The 21,850-nt window shown below is 37.9% G+C and overlaps 1 protein-coding gene across 2 annotated transcripts in view; it reads right to left on the bottom strand.

The window, feature by feature from the left end:
* Positions 1-21,850, bottom strand: part of tmem121ab (transmembrane protein 121Ab) — a 69,095-nt gene that overhangs the window by 31,778 nt on the left and 15,467 nt on the right. Inside the window, exon 1 of one of the 2 annotated variants that reach the window (XM_053242343.1) lies at positions 12,376-13,534. The exons of the other annotated variant lie outside the window; for it this stretch is intronic. The gene's annotated coding sequence lies outside the window, so the exon portion shown is untranslated. Of the gene's footprint in view, positions 1-12,375; positions 13,535-21,850 lie in introns of those variants that run through there. 2 annotated transcript variants of the gene reach the window in all.

Raw genomic sequence — 21,850 nt, 5'->3', positions numbered from 1 at the left:
TGTACACACACTCTTTGGGCTTTCAGGTCTGGGATTGTGAAAAATGTTTAAAGTCAATAAAGAGCATATCATTTTTCAACTAACAACATTATCATATTAGCAAACCCTAACACTCCCACTACACACACACACACACACACACACACACACACACACACACACCATTATCCTGTTCTGCTAAAAACCACACTGAATTTGTGAAATGCACACAAATCTTCTTACTGAAATATAAAATGTCTGAAGCGTTCCCAAACCTGTAACCTTCATGTTACATTTCAAGGGCCCTTATAGACACACAGACACAAATATAGCACAAGGGTCTTAAATCACATAGAGAACAGTCAATGTGTGTGTGGCATAAACAGCAGCTGAGTTTAGTGCCGTCTCAGTCTGAATGACGCTTTCAGTGATTCTCGCTTCGCCAGCCGCCTACGCCACCGTGCTGCTTTTGTTTTTGATAATTACCAAAAGCGTCAGTCATGAATTAGCCTGTTCATTTCCGTTCACACTTCTACGCCAGTGGCACACAAAACAAGCTGTCAAAGTCTCCGTCACTGTCAAGGCTAGCGCCAATACATCAATCCAAGGTCACTGATAAACCTTGACAGTTGACATGTTCTTTCATCACTTCGATTCGTAAGAATGCATTCAGCATTTGGATTTAACGTGAGTGTATGAAGCACCTATAAAGAAAGGAATTTTTTTGTTCTTAACAGAGAATGAGGATTCATGCCTCTACACCATTTTATCGAGCCTCTACACAAAGTGCACAAAGAGTCACTTTTATTTGGTCAAACGCTTGTAAAAAGGCCAAGTTATTTGTCCAGACTTGCTTTTTCAAGAATTTAGGGCCTGGCTGTAAACTAGTGCAAACAACACAAACAACTATTGCAAACAACGAAGAGTCCCTGATTTGCTTCTAACTGCTTCTTAAAGAATTCTACCGATGTTTTACAGAACACTTAATCTACACACTCCATTTATCTTGTATCACTGGCCATCAGTGGCTCCCCATACACTCACACACATACTGAACATGTACAAAATTTTTTCACAAGCACAGGAATGCTTTTCAAGGTACTTTTCAAGTTTACATGATTTGAGCAATAACGCTTATTTAAGCCTGTCTTCGTCAGGACTTCATAAATCATGACTGAATATTTCTGAACAGCTTATTTCACTATTCAAATGATATCTTATATAGTAAATTTACTTGTAAGGGGAAATTGGGCAGAGTATTTTACTGTATTTAAGAATCATTCTTCATGGGCCAGAGCTAAATGGGTCCACTAATTACAGCCTCCACTATATATATATTTTAATGCATTTCCCCATATAGCATTTTTCTCCCCGTGATGCCTTTTATCTCCATGATTATGTTATGGTAATGCTTGTTGGAGTTCTTCCAGGGCAAAAAGGATTATAACCCTATCCGGATGGGATAAATTCACATGGGATCCTGGGGTAATTTCCTATTTTACAGGTGCTATACTGTGATTTTATTTCCATCCTCCTCTGAGAAAATTATAAGCTGAATTACCTACTGTTTTTCACCAAACTTATTTTCTATGTGGATGTCGTCTGGCGTTTGATGTTTGACTGTTGCTACTTGCCGCATTTAGTCATGTAGCGCGCATATCAGTGACCCTCCCCATATGAAACATTTCCTGATTTGCGAAATGAAAAAAAGGGATGCTTTAGAAGAGGCACTCAAGCATATATTTGGTCTGAGTGGTAAAACCCCGACTACGCATGCTACCTGGGAAAGCGTTTTCAGGAAGAGAAAGAAAATAAAATCAAAAAGTGAGATCCTGCAGGCTGATTAAAGGAGCCGTTACAATGGCAGCTACAGGTATTACTTTACATTCACATATGCACAATATCATCGATTTTAATTTTCTATAAATAATGACTAGTTGTATCATTGCCAGTTCCTTAAATATCTAATGATGCAAATATCTTAATATCTGTGTCGCAACTATCTGGGTTCATAGAAACTACAACCCACTAGAAACTTTAATTTTTATAGCTATCCCGATGAGAGAGTTTTATCACAGAGGTGACAATTTAAAAATTAAAATTTAATACAGACGCCCCGATAAATTAATCCAATCCTAATAGGGCTTTTAATTAGTTATGTGAAAATCACTGAAATGAAAATGAGACAATGGTCTTTATTTTGTAATAACTCTAGAGTTCAAACACTAGCCCAATTGCAAGATATAATAGTCATTTAAAAAGTTCAACCTATAAACACTGATGTTAAGCATTTATATGTTTTCTTATACCACAGCATTTCTGAATTCTCGAATCTGATTGGACAGACTGTGTTGATTACTTATAGATAAAAGCAGCTCTGACTGTAGCTACAAGGCAAATCACAGGTTAATATTAATGCCATCATTCTAATACATTCTCATTTCTATACTAATAACTTATACAGGGACTCGTATGACAGATGCTCCACATAAACTGATTAAAAACGTCTGTAATCATTAATATGGTTAGGGAGATGTTTATTTAATATTTATGGAAGTCTCCAGTGTTTCAGGACAGTCAGAGCTAAAGCTGTAATTTTGCATGTTACATGGGAAAGCCTTTTCAGTAGCACAACAAGCTGCATTTCTTTCGTCTTATTAACTTTAAGAACGAGGTAGAAAAAAAGAGAGAGGTTGGTGAAGGAACGACTGTTTACAGCTGCTATAATGTAAATGATAACAGGAAAAAAAAAAGATGTTCCACAACATTACAGGTAACTATGAACTATAAAAAGTCATTCTTTATATACTTTAAATACTTTATATACTTTAACTTTATATACTCACTGAGCAAATCCTGTGGTGTTAAAAGAATAAAACTTCGTGGTATGCTGTTATATGAAAAATAATCAGATAACAAAGACTTGTGTGTTGTGGTGTGTTAGCGTAATGCTAAGTAGCTAGCAAGTGGAATTCTATACCAACTAGCTGGCTATGTTACATTTTCCTGAATCTGTTATATGTTATTTTATTAAGGAAATGTACAAAAAGTGGGTCATGCAGAATACTGCTTAACATTTATGAGAACTACTGCAGCTAACAATGTGCCTAGCTGTCACACTATGGCTTAATTTAAACAACAAACAAACAAATAATCAGGGCATCCCAGATCCAACCTTATCTCTATTTAATTGGTTGCCACAAATTCAATCATAATCTTTTCTGTCCTAATAAAGGGGTTGGGAAAGATAAAACTACCACAGTTGTGTACACACACACACACACACTCACACACAAATAATGAGGAGCCTCTGAGGAGTGTCAGAGAGTCTTAAAGCAAGTGGAGGGTGGAAGATGAAGGGAGTTTCCAAGCAGCCACTTAATTGAAGTTGTAAATAGAGCAACAATACTCCATAAACCACACACACACACACACACACACACACACACACACACACACTCACGCACACACACACACGCTTGTATTTCCACTAAATTAACGCTTACCTTGCCTTTGTGGTCAAGTGGTTTTCAATTATCATCTGGTTTCCATGCTGAATAATTCATAATTCATGGCTATGCATACACATACAGCAAGATTGCTTTGTATGGGCATTTAGCAAGGTATCTCACTGCAATCAGTGAAGCTAACAGTTAAACTGCATTTTCCTGCAGCAAAATAGGAGGGCTGCTGCCTTGTAAATCAACTTCATATGAATTGGTACCCTGTTCCTGTTCACCAAGAACAGTTTAAAACTACACACTGAAAAACTAGGATTGTTTTTTTTTTCATTTAAACCTGGAAATAGAATTTTGAAAATTGTCAAACAAATAAATAAAATGTTTGACATATTGAATATCATTCTTAATATTCAAGATTCTGCACTAATTCTTTGTCACTATTTAAATTTAGGCAAATGGGTGATACTGATCATGTATGAAAGGTCAGATTTTCCTTCAGTCTTATCCCTTCTGTTGAAGCATGTATTCAGACGACAGGCCGAAGGATTTGATCTAACATGGATCATCAGGTTTTGCACAAACTTGTGAAGTCCATGTCTGCTCAAGTACATGCTGTCATTAAAGCGAAAGGGAGATGAACCAAATACTAAGAAATTCTGAAATTCATGTAAATATATCAAAGATTCTACTTTTCACTCAAGCTATAATGAACAATTTCATATTATATTAGAAAAGATGCACAATAGACGCATTTTCACTACTGATCTCAGATATATGGACCCCACTGCATATGTGTTTTTTCAAATATGACAATTTGATATGATAATTTGATATGATAATATTATTTTTAAAAAAGGATTTCATTTGGAATCATTTTAATAGAGGAAAGGTAATTCATTTTTCACAATGTTTAGTGGAAAGTGTGAATCATCATGTGTAATTGGATTCTATTAAATAATTTTGGCTTATTTTATTAAAGGTTTTTTGTATGTAACACTCTCAAAGCCTTGGGAAATTGAGACTCTACTTCAACGCCAACTTTAAAGGAATGGTTTAGCTAAATGTACACAATTTTTTGCTTATTGAGAAAAAAAGAAAACCCCAGAATACCTGGACTGACTCGTGGATGGTATTTTATTTCTAGATTCTGTGAAAAGAATCACTGCTGTTAAATAACACTTCATTATGGGTCAGATGTACTACTAAGCTGCATTCTGGCTGAAAAACCTACCATGTTAATTGTGACACTGGCACATGAGCTTAAATGTACATACTGTATTATCGTGTGTACCTTAACTTATCTAAATAATGAATAAAACTTGACTTAGTATGATGTTATTAGAAAATACTTGATGACAGCATGGTATGATGCTATTGTTATCATCTCAAAATTGATTATTTTCCTATAACAGTATGTCCGTACATGTTTTATTTCTTGTTTATTACAGGAATTTGCTAAATTTTCCTAATAATTATTAATTAATGAATGGCACATTGTAATTTTTTTAATCTATTTATAGTTACATGTATTGTAAATTAAATTATTTTATTAATCCACCGTACAAGTGGATTAGCAAGTGTAAGTTGTATGTGTAACTTGTTACTACAGAAACGATAACGTATTAGAATGAGTGCATTAATATAAACCTGTGAGTTGAATTAAAGCCAGTACTATTGTCAGAGCTGCTGTTACAGAAAAATTAATCAACACCTTCTGACCAACATGTTGGAGAATTCAACAGTGCTGTGCTATAAATAAATAATAATAATAAAAAAAATCCCTGGCCCAACACTGGTGTCTGGTGTTGCAAGTGTGGATATGGATTTTTTACCAGGTTTAGTAAGACTGTGTGTTTTTGTGCTGATTGTGTGCTGAGAGTTTTCTTTAGCATTCCTATCATTTTAACACCTAAATGACACTCACACTCAATACCTACATTTTTCTCTACATTTTTAAAACAGAACGTGGATTATTAAAAGCTGCGAAAGAAAACAGTTACAGACACAAAGGTACTCTCTTTCTCTCACACACACAAACAGAAACTCAGGTTCTGAGATAGCTTTAGTTCTGCCGCTGTGCCAAGATGAACACGTCTGTGACATCCTTGTCTCTGTTGAAGTGCCTCGCTTTGAACAGACAACAACAAAATATGTGCTTCCGCCCGTCATTACTTCCTGTTTACTTCCCTGTTACTGTGTGATGGACAGTCTACAAATCTCTAAAAACCCCCTACTGCTCGAAAAACCAAGGACAGTATGTCCAAGTATAAATGAATATTGTTTATGCTTTTAAATGCTTTAAATGAAACTTTAATGATATATGATATGAACCCACTCTTCAAAATAACTCGTATGTAAAGAAAATCAAATTTTTTTTTTTTTTTTTTTAACAGCTTCACCTCTCAGTGTGACATACACACACCCCTGCCTCTTGCTATTGACCCTGTGCCAAGCGATTTTATTTTGCAGTGTGCGTGTGTGTGTGTGTGTGTGTGTGTGTGTGTGTGTGTGTGTGTGAAATGTCATGGTTTTAAAATATCAAATGATATCAGATTAAGAATGTATTAAAAATAGTATCCTAAAATATAAGGCCATATAAATTCAAATTCAAGAAAATTTTAATACTTATTAAGACTTTTAATTTGGATAATATTTGGACAGATGACGTCTTTGTAAGGACCCATGGACATGGGCTTTCAGAAGTTCAAAGAGCTACTCTGAAGCACTTTTGACTAAGCATAAAACAGCGTTTGGTGTATTTATTTTATGATTTGTGGCAGTTTCAGCCAAGAAGATTAAAGTCAAAAAGGCGACGGATGAAGCACCATCTGGCAGGGACATTTCACCAATCCACCAATTTTGATCTCTTTTATACACTGTAAGCCTGTCCCTGCTATGGACTATAGACAACAAAGTACTTTACATTTCAAATGCAGTTTAGACTTGTACGAATAAAACATGTCATCAAGCATCTGGACAGAAACAATTCACAAGGATGTGCTATCACCTGCGTGATTTCTAACTACACACTATAAAACACAATATTCATGCTGTATTGTGCAGTGTATGCTTAGAATCAAAGTAGTGCATGCTATATTTCAGCCTATAATCGCACTGCAGCAGCGTGTTTATTTAATCATATACACTGGTAACACGTTCATTATAATCTGACAGTTAGCATGAACATTTGTGTGTTATATTTACTAACCGAGTGCATGAAAGAACAGAAATGAGTCTTTTTACTTAAAAAAGATAAACTTCTTTCTATGTTGTTTAATACTGCAATACTTAATGGATTTGTACTGCATTCTATTGGCAAGAAAAACATACCAGCAGATGGTACTTTGGATGGATGTGCAATTATATATAATACATGTCTTTGGGGAAAAAGGCTGCCAGATGAATGCCAAAGTAGTGAAACTGATCGCTTTAAATATTGGTGCAAATTTTTTATTAGAAGAATGTGTAATAATTTATAGGATTAGACACCTGTATGTCATGAGATGAGATGGGGACGGTGTTGGAGTTTGTTGAGTTGGTTGGGGGTCATGTATGTACCATGTAACTATAACTAGCCTATGTGATTTTACGTTTTTATGCTATAAATTTTGTTAGAAATAATTTTGTACAGTTTAAACAAGGTATTTTATACTTAAAAAGAACAAATAGTGACAACAGTGAAATGTAAATATTAGTTTCTGGCAATCAGACGTCTACCCAATTTTCCAAATAATATATCAATGACCAAATCTTATGCATTAAATTCGTAAAATATATTACCTACACATAGGGATATTTTCATGGTATCATGGTATCATGGTATTAATCAACAATTTAATTAACAATAGATAGATAATAGACAGTTAGCTAGCCATGTTGGTATTCAAAAAATATGTTAATGTTTTGTATTTTTATGTAAAAATATTATCAAACTAAATCAAAACTACAAGCACAGGATACAGTCATTTAGTGTTTATCTCATTTAAAATCCACTTCACTTGCTGTAACTTGTGTTTGCACAACACAGTTGACAAAGATTACTCTGTCTGCTTGTCTGTTTACCAAGTGTGTCATGGATTTAGATCATGACTCCTGAAGCTTGCTCTGACTGCCATTAAAATTTCACGCAGAAGAGTGTGCGTGTGTGTGTGTGTAGACTTTCGTGCAGTCCTACGTTACATGAATATACATGCGTTAAAATAATTAATCCTGCAGCTTCAGTAACTGCTTTATTTTGATAATGGTTGTAGTGGATAAACAGCCTATACACACACACACACACACACACACACACACACACCGGGGCAATTTTAGAGTAGCCAATCAACTGGATGGTGGGAGGAAGCCAGAGAACCTGGAGAAAACCCACACAGAGACATGGAGAACATCAAAACTCCACACAGACAGTAACCCAAGCTCAGGATGAAACCATGGACCTCAGATCTGTGAGGAAGCAACACGGAAACAAAAATTGTTTGATTCAATTTTAAATTACGTGACTTCTGTAAATAATCTGACTGCAGCAATTTCAGCTGCATGCTCCTCAAGAGCACAGCCAACCCCCGGTGAACTTGCATGTGAGCTTTTATTTATTTCAAGCTTTTAAACCCAGCAGAAACTCGGCTGCTTTTCAGCTCAGCCCCATACACCACCCTCCTACTGCAGAATCCTGCTAAACCACTGCTACAGTGACGTCTTTTCCTGGACTCTGGGAGCAGAGGTGGACTGAAAGACATTGTTGCATTTCTATAGCAAATATAACATATAGTCTTCAATCTGGAGCTTTTAATTACCAGTATGTTTTCTCATCATTCTGCAAGCACTGCACAAAGACAGAGAGAGGGAGAGAAGAGAAAGTGAGAGAGAGAACCTGATTGCGAATGAGTGCGACTGAAATGAGAGAAATTAGAGCACAGCATCTTTAGCACACCATTATATTCTCAGTTAATCATCAGATCCCATTTACTTCTATGAATGCAGAAATAAACTGAACACCGTGAGAATTTTCATGATTTCTTGTAGTGAACAGCACAGCTCCCAAAATCTGTTTCCTTTATTACAGTCCCATAGGTTTGTCTGCAACACTTTTACTTGAATGGAAAGGGGGCAACTTTCCAAATGCTTCTCCTATGAAAAGTGATTTATCATCACAAGATAGCTTCCTCCAGCCACCAGTCTTTCAGCTAGCAGCAACACGTGCTATGGTGTAGCTTAGTGGCTATGGGTCTGTACTAGCGATTGGAGGGCTGTGAGTGCCAGTCAGCCGCTGTAAGGTCTTTGAGGAAGATTGTTTGGGCAAAGATGAAATATATACAACATTCCACTTATCACAAAATGTAGTCAGTCTTTTGTAAAGTTTGCTTCTTTAGTTTTGCACAGTAGCTCTGAGGCTAATATAGCCAACACTTACACATTTTATTAGAAACATTCTCCATGCCATGGATTCCCCAAGGTGATGGAGACAGTCCTTTGGGATTCTGGTCCCTGTTGACATGATTGCATCGCATAATTGCTGCAGATTACACCTCGGACTTATCGGAGTTATAACACTAACACCTGCCACCTCCAAAAGTTCTCAGATGTGTATCTGATGGGAATGAACAAGAATACAGGGATGTCATCAAGGACTTTGTTGACTGGTGTGAGTGTAACCACTTGCACTTGAAAACCAGTAAGATGAAGGAGATGGTGATTGACTTCCGGAGAGGGAGAACACCGCACCACATACCAGTGACCATCCAGGGCTTGGACATTGAGATGGTGGATAGGTTCAAGTACCTAGGTGTCCACCTAAACAATAGACTGGACTGGCTGGATAACACTGATGCTCTGTACAAGAAGGGCCAGAGTCGCCTCCACCTGCTGAGGAGACTAGAGTCCTTTGGTGTGTGCAGGACATTATTAAGGACATTTTTCGATACTGTGGTGGCCTCCGCAATTCTCTACGCTGTGGTCTGCTGGGTGGGAGGCAGTGCAGAGCGGGAAGAGACTGAACAAGCTGGTTAGGAGAGCCAGCTCTGTCCTGGGCTGCCCACTGGACTCCATGGAGGAGGTGGGTGAGAGGAGGACGTTAGCCAAGCTGACATCTATTATGAACAACATCTCTCACCCCCTGTATGGGACTGTGGAGACTCTGTGTAGCTCTTTCAGCAGCAGACTGCTACCCCCCCAGTGTAGGAAGGAGCGCTACTGCAGGTCATTCATACCAGTGGCTGTCAGACTATACAACACCGCATTATAGTGATGTTCAAATGTGCAATATTTTATAATTTTATATAATTTTATTTCTTTTATTATTCCTAAGGTGTATATAATTACAGTACAGTTTTTTTGTTACTTTTGCTGATATTGTCTCATATTTAACTTTTCTTTCTTCCCATCGTTAGTCTTTAATACCTGCACTTTAACTATCTGTGAGCTGCTGTGATAAGTGAATTTCCCCACTGTGGGATCAGTAAAATTTATCTTATCTTATCTTATCTTATCTTAGATTTGTCAACTGCATCTTCATGCTGCAAATCTCACGTTCTACCACATCCCAAAGGTGCTCTATTGGATTCAGATGTGGTGACTGCAGAGGCCACACATTGTCATGTTCGTGGAACCAGTTTGAGATGACTTTTGCTTTCTAACATGGTGCATTATCATGCTGGAAGTAGCCATTAGAAGATGGGTAAATTGTGGCCATAAAGGGTCATCATGTGGTCATCATCAGTACTCAGATAGGCTGTGGCATTCAAACGATGCTCGGCTGGTATTAAGGAGCCCAATATGTGCCAAGAAAACATTCCCCACACCATTACACCACCTCCACCAGCTTGAACTGTTCACACTAGGCAGGCTGGGTCCATGGATTCATGCTGTTGATGCCAAATTCTGCCCCTAACATCTGCAGCAGAAATTGAGATTCATCAAACCAGATGACAGGTCTGATAGACATCAGCATCTGTCCACTGTCCAATGTCAAATTCCTGTTCTTCACTGACAAGAGTGAAACCCATGTTGGCTTCTGCTGTTGTAGCCCAGCTGCCTCAAGGTTTGATGTGTTTTGTGTTCAGAGATGTTTTCTGCTCATCACGGTTGTAAAGAGTGGTTAATTGAGTTACTGTAGCCTTCCTGTCAGCTCGAACCAGTCTGGTCATTCTCTTCTGACCTCTCTCATTAACAAGGTGTTTGCACCCACTGAACTGCTGCTCATAATACAAAATCACTGATATCACATTTATTCCCTTTCTGATGTTTCATGTGAACATTACCTGAAAACTGTATCTGCATGATTTTATGCATTGCACTGCTGCTACAGTACTCCTACAACATGCAAGTGCATATCACTGTCATTGTCATCATCCAGTGTCTGCAGCTATAATGGAACTCAACCGTGACTACTTTCAATAGAAGAAAGGGGAAATTGGTGATTTACTTGAAACTTAGGGAAATGAATCAATTGCTACGGAAACTGAGTAGTGCTCGAAACAAGTGCCAAAGAAACAGTAAAGCATGGGCAAAAAAACAAACATGGCTACAATGCCAAAGAAATACTCTCCTGTAGAAATACTTGGCGAATCCCTACACATAGCGCTCCCAACATTGCTGGCTCATTTCCCATACCCACACATCACTCTGCACAGCAGTGCCAGCAATAGCTGCAAAAACAGCAAAAGCTAGCCATCTGGCCTTTTTTTCACCTTCTCGACCTGATCTTGAGCTCGGCAAACCGCAGACAAGCGGTTTGCTGAGCTCCAGAGCAAACTATTAAGCAGGACTGAGCCACTAGTGGATTCTTTTGTTGCTACTGTTATGATGGATTGTTGTTATTGTTGCTGTTGTTGTTGTTGTTGTTAGTAATACATCACAATCACAGTCAATAACGTGAAATTAATCTTGATGTGCACATGAGGAGCATAGACGGTTTCTCAGGTATATTCTCACAGATATGGGTCAAACCTCAACATCAACATATCCGATCTGAGCCAGCAAAAAAAAAAAAAGAAAAAACTGCAAAGAAGCTCATAATGTGAATATAAACTAAAAACTATCAAGTAATTGAAGCAGAGCTTCATAGATCAGCATTGTGTGCGTCTAAATCATCACACAGTCACCTCAGAAGATAATGTTCAGTAATACCATTTCAAATCAAATTAGATCTATACTGTCATCCAAATCAATTAAATTCCACCTTCAAACTTCCTTCCTGAGTCTGAAGCTTGTGCAGAGTGACATGAAATTATGTGCTGGGGAAGAAATGGATTTTACTGCAGCTTCAAGATGGCTGCTACAACTGTTTTCCACTCTGTGATATTATATTGTCCATTTTTACTGCTAACAGTGTGTCATACAAGCAAGTTGGTTTGATACACCGAACAACGGGGAATGACTGGACATCGACTATATTTGTACTTGAAACATTGTCCACATTTTATTTCTGGCTAAATAGCTGTAGCCCACTGCTTGGATTAGATTTTGCTATATTTGTAAGTCACTTTGTACTAAAATATCTGACAAATGAATAAATGTTTTAGAAATGGTAATAGCTATGCTAGTAAATGCTGGTACTTACTCTTACATGATGAATTCACTTGCTATAACTTTATGATGCCTATTGAATGTAAAAGTTCTCTGAAAGACTGAGAGAGAGTGCAAGAGAGAGAGAGAGAGAGAGAGAGAGAGAGCTGCTGAAAATTCTACATTACACACTCCATGCTGTGTCTGGGCATTTCCTCAAAATCAATCTCCACTATTAACATGCAGCTGCAGTTTCATTATTACTGTAGCCTAATTCCATCCACCTCTCATCCTGCTTCCCACATACACAGCCTAGTGTGCAAAATATATCTTTTTGTTACCTTGGCATCATAAATCTCTCAGTTCGAACACACATTAATGATGCTGCACAGGGTTTGAGCAATTGGGCGGAAAGCTAAGAAATTGTACTCACAGGTATATACACGCTGTCTCTGTCTCGCCTTCCTGACACCCATTTACACATCTACGCTGGAGATCGTTCCTCCTGAGATAATACAGCGCATCTCATAGGTGATCACCCACCTAACGTATGAAAGACACATGTAAAGCTGACATTTAAATATGATTTAGAAAGATAATATTGTGAAGTTGGTTCAATTAAAATAAAAGTGTTAACATTGTGGAGGCCACACTTCCTTCAGTGGCACAGAGGTCACGCCTCCTTCACTAAGACTGAATGGGACAGTGGGCTCACCTCCTGCACTGAGATTGAAAGGCAGAGGTCATACCGCCTTTACTAGGATTGACTGGGACAGAGGGCATGCCTACTCCGTTAGGACTTAGGTGCACAGAGGACACATCTCCTTCACTAAAACTGACAGGCACTGAGGCCACACCTCCTTCATTAAAATTGACAGGCACTGAAGCCACACCTCCTTCATTAAAACTGACAGGCACTGAAGCCACACCTCCTTCACTGAAAGTGACACACACTGAGGCCACACCTCCTTCACTAAAACTGACAGGCACTGAAGCCACACCTCCTTCACTGAAAGTAACACACACTGAGGCCACACCTCCTTCACTAAAACTGACAGGCAGTAAGGCCACACCCCTTCACTGAAACTGACACACACTGAGGCCACACCTCCTTCACTAAAACTGACAGGCACTGAAGCCACACCTCCTTCACTGAAACTGACACACACTGAGGCCACACCTCCTTCACTAAAACTGACAGGCACTGAAGCCACACCTCCTTCACTGAAAGTAACACACACTGAGGCCACACCTCCTTCACTAAAACTGACAGGCAGTAAGGCCACACCCCTTCACTGAAACTGACACACACTGAGGCCACGCCTCCTTCACTAAAACTGACAGGCACTGAAGCCACACCTCCTTCACTGAAACTGACACACACTGAGGCCACACCTCCTTCACTAAAACTGACAGGCACTGAAGCCACACCTCCTTCACTGAAAGTAACACACACTGAGGCCACACCTCCTTCACTAAAACTGACAGGCAGTAAGGCCACACCCCTTCACTGAAACTGACACACACTGAGGCCATGCCTCCTTCACTAAAACTGACAGGCACTGAAGCCACACCTCCTTCACTGAAACTGACAGGCACTGAAGCCACACCTCCTTCAGTGAAAGTAACACACGCTGAGGCCACAGCTCCTTCACTAAAACTAACATACAATGAAGCCACGCCTTCTTCACTGGGACTGCCAGGTACAGAAGCCATGCTTTCGCTTTCTTTACTGGGGCTGATGGGGACAGAGCACCCACTTATCAATGATGGCTTGGTGCTACACACACACACACACACACACACACACATCTCACAGCCATTCCTGAATGTAAAAACACTGGCAACTCTCTTGTCCTGCCCCTCCCAGATTCTTTCTATTCCCAAAGGACTTTTATAGAAGATCACAGCTGAAACCGAAGGTGAACAACATCTTAGATTTCAGACATGTCCCTGTGATCCCTTGATCCCAGTGTGCTGCAAATGGCCGTCTGCATGGAAATCTGCACCCTTCGACTTTTCTTGGTACTGAGCCGCATCCAGTGAATGTGTTCTGTGTACTAATCACTGCTCAGACTTAGAATTCATGAGCATGCCTGAGGGAAACATCCTTAAATCTGGGTTCTTAAACTGTTCCTGATAGGCTTGTGAAAAAGACTTTTCCTTTACTAAATGGTTCTCACATCCTTAGGGACCATTTTCATTCCAGGGCACAATGCACCTGAGCCGAGTAATTACTAGTAGGAGAGGTATGACTACCAGCCTCAGGTGTGTTCACAAACGAAAAACAATTCTATTTTTCAAACATATTTCCATTATTTTTCAGTTCTGTAAGTAAAAACTGTGAATTCTTTATTTAAAAAAAGCAGTAGGTACAAAACACATTATAGAGTACTGACAGAGTCAGTATCAGATGTTAGTTATTAAGTACTGTATTCAGAGAACAGAGATGTGCAAATCTGTCCTTGAACTTAAGTCGTTTTTTTTCTTGTATGATTGAGCGAGGACCAGTAATAAGTCCAGAGCTACTGTCTGAGACTTTCTTCTAACCACATTAGTTCACGCTGAAATTCATGTTTTGAGCTGTTAATACACTAAAAAGTCTAGATAATGTCAATTGAAGGCAAAATTAATTCACTAACTCTTTTTACCAGAGGCCAAAAACTGGAAAAATTTCTGTTTTGTGGTTCCCATGATCAGCACTGTATTTATTTGTGATGTCACACTCCACAGTAGTGCTTAATGGCTCACATGAAAGTAGACACTCAATGCTTTAAGAATTTGCAGTGTTTCCATAAGTATTTCTTTTATATCTAGCCTGTAATAAAATATTCTAATTTTATTGTTGCAGTTGTATACACTGTTTTACTACCAAAAAAGCTTTAGTTGTGCTGTCTGTTTTCTCTCTGTCCCAGTGTTACTGTGGAGAGGTGTGACACAGAGTAAACACAGAGTCATGATACTCTATATACAGAAACCCAATAGTGTCCTGACTAATTTTACAACAGACATGTGGTGATAATCTTTAATTTGTTCATACTGATTGAAAATGTCCGATAAGTTGATTTCCATTCCTCCGGTGGAATGGAACGCAAGTGTACTGCGAGAAAGGGTTACACGTATCATCTCTGTAAATGTAAAATGTACTACATACTTAAAGTCAGCTGGAACCGTAGCAGATGAATGCTTGGTCAGCAAATCCTTTAAACCATGGGCATGTTTTCCTTTCAGATCAGCACATCAGTTAAACAATAACGTAATCTGAATGGACTGGCAAGAAAATCAACTTAAGTACCTGCATATGACAATTATGAATATGGAGAGACCACAACATTTATAGCGCAATTTTCTGAGTATGAATATTCCACTTTTATAATAGGACTATCCCAATAGTCAATTATAAGTGACGTGAGGGATAAAGAGTCAGTTATGAGTCGGTTATGTTCTGATATCAGGACAAATATGTGGCATTACATCCCTTAAATGTAGCTTAATTAAAAATTCCATCAGCCAATCACAAGCTTGACCATGTCACACCAATATTAGCCTTTTTTCTTTCTTTCTTTACTTTTTCTATACATTGCTAATTTTAATTATACAGTATTATAGTTTATCAAAATCAGAAAAGCTTGCCATCATATTTAGTAGAGCTAATGATAACGTTACTGTTCTAGCAATAGAACATCTGGTGTTACACCGATAGCACGCTAGCTAATGTGTTGAGCCTATCTTGGTACAGGATAACAAGTTTTTGTTAGTACAGGAAGCAAAAAAAAGCCCAATATGCATTTGTGCATATTATCAGTTATCTAAAAAGAGTTTCAGCGCAAACAAAACATTGATTGTGCAAGTGCACTGAGACACCAGGTGGGCTAAGTAATGGATTTATGATTTGTCCACCCTTGTAATTTTATATAAGCAAACCCCTTATTGATGCGAGAGTGAAAAAAAAATGAGAGAAGGCTTTTGAAGAATTGGAAATATTTTGGGGGCTCCTTCAGTTTTACCAGGCAGATCATCATGAAATTGTGACATTAATCACAGAGTGTCACGTTGGAACTGCCCGCAGAGTTGCGGTAGCCACAGGCAGAGCCGCAAATTAAAAACGGTCGCATGGATATGTCATGAATTATGCACATTACGCCAGGAACTGACTAATTGAAACCATTACAACCCTGACAACGGTTGTTAATATGTTTCCTGTGTATTTATAGGAATCATTTTCTGCCGCCGAAGCGAGCCGATGAAACATGAGCTGATTAGAAACGCCGGAGCAGCGTGTTCAACAAGGCACAAAAAAAGACAGCACACTGCAAAGGCTGATTCACACTGAGGGGAAGACTTTGTCTACCGCACACAGACACACACTGCTTCTGGATTAATAACACAACAGCTGATTATTAAAGCAACGCGACCTTTTGAAGGTGCAGCAGAAAGGACACACAAAGACAAGCTGAGTGAAAATAAAGAATTGACCTTTCACTAATGCAGCAGAATACGAATATAATGCTATAATATGCAGCATCCTGTTCTCAAACTCTTCTCAGCTCCAATGCACTCACTGACAATTCCTCAAGCTGAATCAAAGACCCAGACGTTCCTGGATGTGTGCTCGCCAATAGTGTCTGTCTGCAGATCACACATAGCAGAAGGTTACTGGTGCTGAATAAGGAGGAGGATGGAAGTCTGTTATTTGTATGTGTGCATATACTGTACCAGACAAAAGTGTTTGGCAAATCTAAAGAAGTTCTATAAAGCGAAAATGCCTTTAAAAAAAAGTTTCTAAGTATTGATATAACTGTGTTGTGGTCTGGGAAAATGGTCACTGTGGTGAAATTCTGGCCAAAAATAAAAATAAAAAAAAATCAGAGTTTTGCCTTAATTGTTTATCTGCCTATAACGTACTTTGATATTATAAAATCTAAAAATATATTTCACCAAATCAATGTGATATTTTGATTTATTTATTATTTTGCATTTTTATTCATATTTTGCCTATCTTGCTGCAAAAATCATGTTGGGTAAATGAGGAGTCATTTTAATAAATGTGGTGGTAAAAAACCAGGCTGCCTAAAGATGTCTAAAACGTACTTGTTGAGAAATGTGCAAACCATTATTCCCAATGATCAGTCACTCATCACCATTGTTTGTCCCATCGACGCACTTCTTTGTTCTTCATTTTAACTCTCTTCTTGGCTATTTGCAAGTAATAAAAGTGAGTTATTCCATCCATAACCATTTCTTTCATGTCTGTTTCCTGAATACTCACTGCCACTGCTTCTTTTTGTCTGCATTCGTGATAGAAATGATTATATTGTAAATATATATATCATTTTTGATGCCATTACCAAAGATCACCTCTTTCTATAAGAAAAAATAGATTCTGTTATATTATATTATGATAAAACTTGGAAACATGGTCTATTATAAAATGGGCCCAATGTAAAACCAATGAAAACTATAAAAGAGCACTTTTACTGTTAAAAAAAGAGCAAAGTTTCTATCAAACATGGATGATATACCAGCAACCTTTAGTACAGTGGTAGTGCCTTTATCACAATAACCCACCATACAAAAAGATTGAGATTTAAAGTACTACGTTAGAGTTCATTAGTTTTCTTAATACAGCATCATCCATCTTAGGAAGCTCCCAAAAGGAAGATAGGAAGATAGGAGACGTCTTGATTGTTGTAAATTTAAGTCTTTTAATGAAATCGTCTTGGTGTTTTCCCAGTGAGCATGTTCATTTTAACACTGAGAAATGACTCTGAGTGAAAATTAGTCTATAAATGTAACATTCTAGTGATTGTATAATGACATAAAGTGTGAAGTTGTGAAGCTGTGATATCCTTAACAACATATCTAAAGGTCTGATCTGTTTATGGCTGCTGTGGCTTTTATTTGTATGTTGCTTTATGTTGTGGTTTATGTAGAGTGATATTTTTGTTATAGAGTATCTGTATATTATATGAAGTCTAGAACATTTGTTTAAATGGCCGACGTTCCTGTAAGAATGAACTAGATGTGAATTCTAGCATTTGAGACACAGAATGTTAGAATGTGATTGTTTTCATCTGCATTTCTTGCATTTTTGCTACATAAACTTTGTAAAACATCACTCTTCACAAAAAAACAATGTTAAATCCAGAATCCTTGAGGGTTCAGGGATCCTTATATGTTCTACATAACAGAGTGATTTCCCACCAGAGAGAGTTCCACGTAAAAAGCTTTAAAAAGTGCAGAGTGTGGTTTAAAAATGTTCTATATAAAGGAAATGCACTCTTATTATTATGCAGTGGCTCAACCGCAACAAAAATGAGAAATGACGTGCTAGGTTTCGGGCCGTGTCTGTGCATTCCACTGTCCCAGCTGCGAGGACGTGTTTAACAGCCGTGTCCGTCTGCAGAAATGCCGATGTGCTACGGCCATCTGTTTATCTGTCAGCGTTTCTCTGCCTGCAGCTGTTTGGAACCAGATTCACCCCAGCTGTCCATCTGGTGTAGAGGGACATGATACTAAACCAAAATGTGCTAAACCAAAATGTATCAACTGTTTAAGAGATAGGAAGTGTGCAGGGGACATTTGGCTGCTTGATTTAGAAGCAGGACCTAAGATAAATGTTTAGCAGGTGGACAGATTGCACAGATTAACCCTCCACTAATTACAAATGCTGTCTCATTGAACCATGTCTTTAGACTTTCACATAATCTATCATATGTTCATCTTAAAGATGAGCTACGTATATAAAGAATGTTAAGAGTAAACTAAGCACCGAAAGTTTCCAAGCTTGGGGAGCCTCCTGATGGCAGGTAAGTGCGGAAATATGAGATAAAGGGAATAGGAAGCCACTATTTCATGTTGGAAGTCTAATAATTTTCCCACATAATGAAATCGTTTTCCTGAGATATAACACAAGACAGGATGGCAAGATGGTGTAAGTTCCTCACAGCTCTAAGGGTTCGATCCCGAGCTCAGATAACTGTCTGTGTGGAGTTTTGCATGTTCTCCCTGTTGGCATGGGTTTCCTTTGGGTTCTCCCAGTTTTTCCCACATCCTAAAAACATGCTGGTAGGTGGATTGGCTACTCTAAATTGCCCCGAGGTGTTCAGTATTCCTGCCCTAGGCTTCAAATCCACCAGACCTTTTTGGTACGTAATCTCCTACTGACTGATTAAAGCAGACACACAAACTCAAATAAGCTTCTACTACATTGCGTTTTATTATTATTATTATTATTATTATTATTATTATTAAGGTCAAAGATCGTATCACGCATGGACGATACACTAGCAATCATGCACTATACAAGATTACATAGACCCCGTCCATCATTTTTGAAAAGATAGTTTTTTTTCTCTATTTTGGCCTACCATCCATATAAAAACACCATTTTGTGTCACTGAAAATGAAGCTTTAAAAAAAAAAACAAAACGGTGGAGACATTTTCACTGTTTTCTTGTGGATGGGGGAAAAAACGTATGTCTATGAAAACACTGATATCACAGCTTCAATTTGCCCATGCCAGCTGCAGTTTGCATGGCTGTTACAAGTTGTGGTGTATAATTTCTTATTAGATAACATGTTTGCAATTTAATTCCACTTTGTTTTGTTTTGCAGAGATGCCATTTGCAGAGATGCCAGAATACAATACGCATTGTACTGCTCTGGAATCGGGAGGTAGAAGCCATGCTGTATAAGGAGATTTTGGATAAGAGCCAAGGGAACTAGATGCTGACTGGACAATTTCTAATTAGAGGTTGTTGTGGCTGCTTGTCATTTTCTTTACCGCTCAACATGAATGCTTTTAACGTTATTATTTAGGTGTCTGACAAAACAGTTTACGACATATTATTGGTGCCTAATGGGCTGGCCTGCTTATGTGAGCAGTTTCAAATTGCTTTTCCGTTTTCATGTAAAGATGGTTTCATAAATGGACGGAGAAAAACTGTTTTCAAAAAATATCTGTATACATGTGGACGATTGTCTGCTTAGGTTCCTAATAATGGTTGTGTGTAAATGAGTTCAAATCCCCCAATATAACCAAATTTCAGATTTCAGTTCAGTACTGCTGTACTAAGAATAGATGCTATGCCACACACACACACACACACACACACACACACACACACGCACACACACATTTGAACACAAACGCCCTTGAACACAAACTCCCTTGTTCATAGTCCTAACTCTTGGGCACGCTCCACCAATGACCCATTCAAACAATCATGTATTTAAAGTGGATACAAACATTCAGTGGGAGATTATTACATTACAGTGATAGATTTTTTTATTATTATTATTATAAAAACAATTAGACCTGCGTTTCATGTGCTCTACCTCAAGCTCTAGCCCATTAGGCACCGATAATATGTCATAAACTATTATATCAGACGCCTAAATAATAATGTTAAAAGCATGCGTATTGAGTGGTAAAGAAAATGAAATGCAGAAATGTGCATTCTCTACAACCACAATGACCTCTAACTGGAAACTGTCCAGTCAGCTGTTAGTTCACTCAGGTCTTATCTAGGTTCTAGGATATAACATACTTGGCTTGTACACCCTACGTAGTGCACTGCATGTAGTGCACACAATTTGATATTCAGAGAAAAAAATGTGGTAGAAAAACAGTACCAAAGTTAATAGTACAAACATTAATAATTTAATTTATAATAGTACAATTTATTTAAAGCCACTGCTGATCCAGATGTTTTACACAAATCCTTGGACTTTCAAACTGAAGTGCCGATAAAGATCTTTGAATTATATTTGCATTATAAATTGTGACCTCCTCGTTGCCTCCAGCTATAAATTTTCCAGATTTTCCAGGACGTGTGGGGAACTTTTTTCCCCATTATTGTTCTACTTTTACTAAAAATGTAAAATGGGTCATACTGACCCGAGCAGGTCTGCAGTGAAACTTGATAACATTGCTGGTATTTGAAGATGCTGATTTCCCTGTATGCACTGGCCCAAAATATTTCCCCCTGTTCTGTTTTAGACTGGGGATGAATAAAAGCTAATTTCCCTGTAGGCATAGTGAAGAAACATTCCCACAAAGCTCTTTGCTTCACTGATCAGGAAAATAAGACCAGAAAATTTCATATTTTTAAAAAAATATCACAGCATGTCTATAGTTTTAGACTAGGAAGAACAGTGGGTCTCTGTATTTACCTCAAGTGAACCACTGAAAAGTACAAATGAGTACGATCTCAGAAAAGTCTAAGTACAATCACCAGTTTTATTTAATCAGTTTTTGTCAAAATATTATTTCTAGAAAGACTCCACCTTTATTAATAATTAAGTATTATTAAGTATTAATTAGGTCAGTGTCAGGTCTGACCATACTTAACAACTAGCATTCAAAAGAAACAATTTTAAATTCCTGATGTTTTAATAAGACAACAACAACACCACCACTAACAACAACAACAACAACAACCATAGTCATCATCATCATCATCATCTTCCATACAGCACATTTAGAAATTTTTGAGTTCAAAATCTCAGACTGCTTTACATACAGGTATAAATATGTATTCTTGGATTATAAGGATCATTTATTCAGCAATTATTATGGGCTAGTAAATCTAATTTAACTTAAACTGGGGTGGTTGTTCATTTTAAGCTCCAAAAGGAATTAATTTTAACCTCGGAGAGTAACTCATTTGAACTTTTCTAATGACAATTCATTTTAACTTGGCACAATTTTTAACAATGTAACAGTACATGAATAATAAACTAATTAATTTTAACATGAAACAGTAATTTTAACATATGGGGCAGAACTTCATTTTAGTCTAGGGGCAAATATGTCCTGCCATAGAATTAACAAATTCTGATTAATTTTTAAAAATTCCAACTTTGTGAGCAAAAAATGTCAGAAATGGCTGGTCACTGGTGTT

This window comes from Pangasianodon hypophthalmus, chromosome 19 (genome assembly GCF_027358585.1).
Source record: "Pangasianodon hypophthalmus isolate fPanHyp1 chromosome 19, fPanHyp1.pri, whole genome shotgun sequence".
NCBI classification, from domain to species: Eukaryota; Metazoa; Chordata; class Actinopteri; order Siluriformes; family Pangasiidae; genus Pangasianodon; species Pangasianodon hypophthalmus.
Note: the sequence above shows the minus strand (reverse complement) of the source record. Positions and strands in the feature narration are given on the sequence as shown.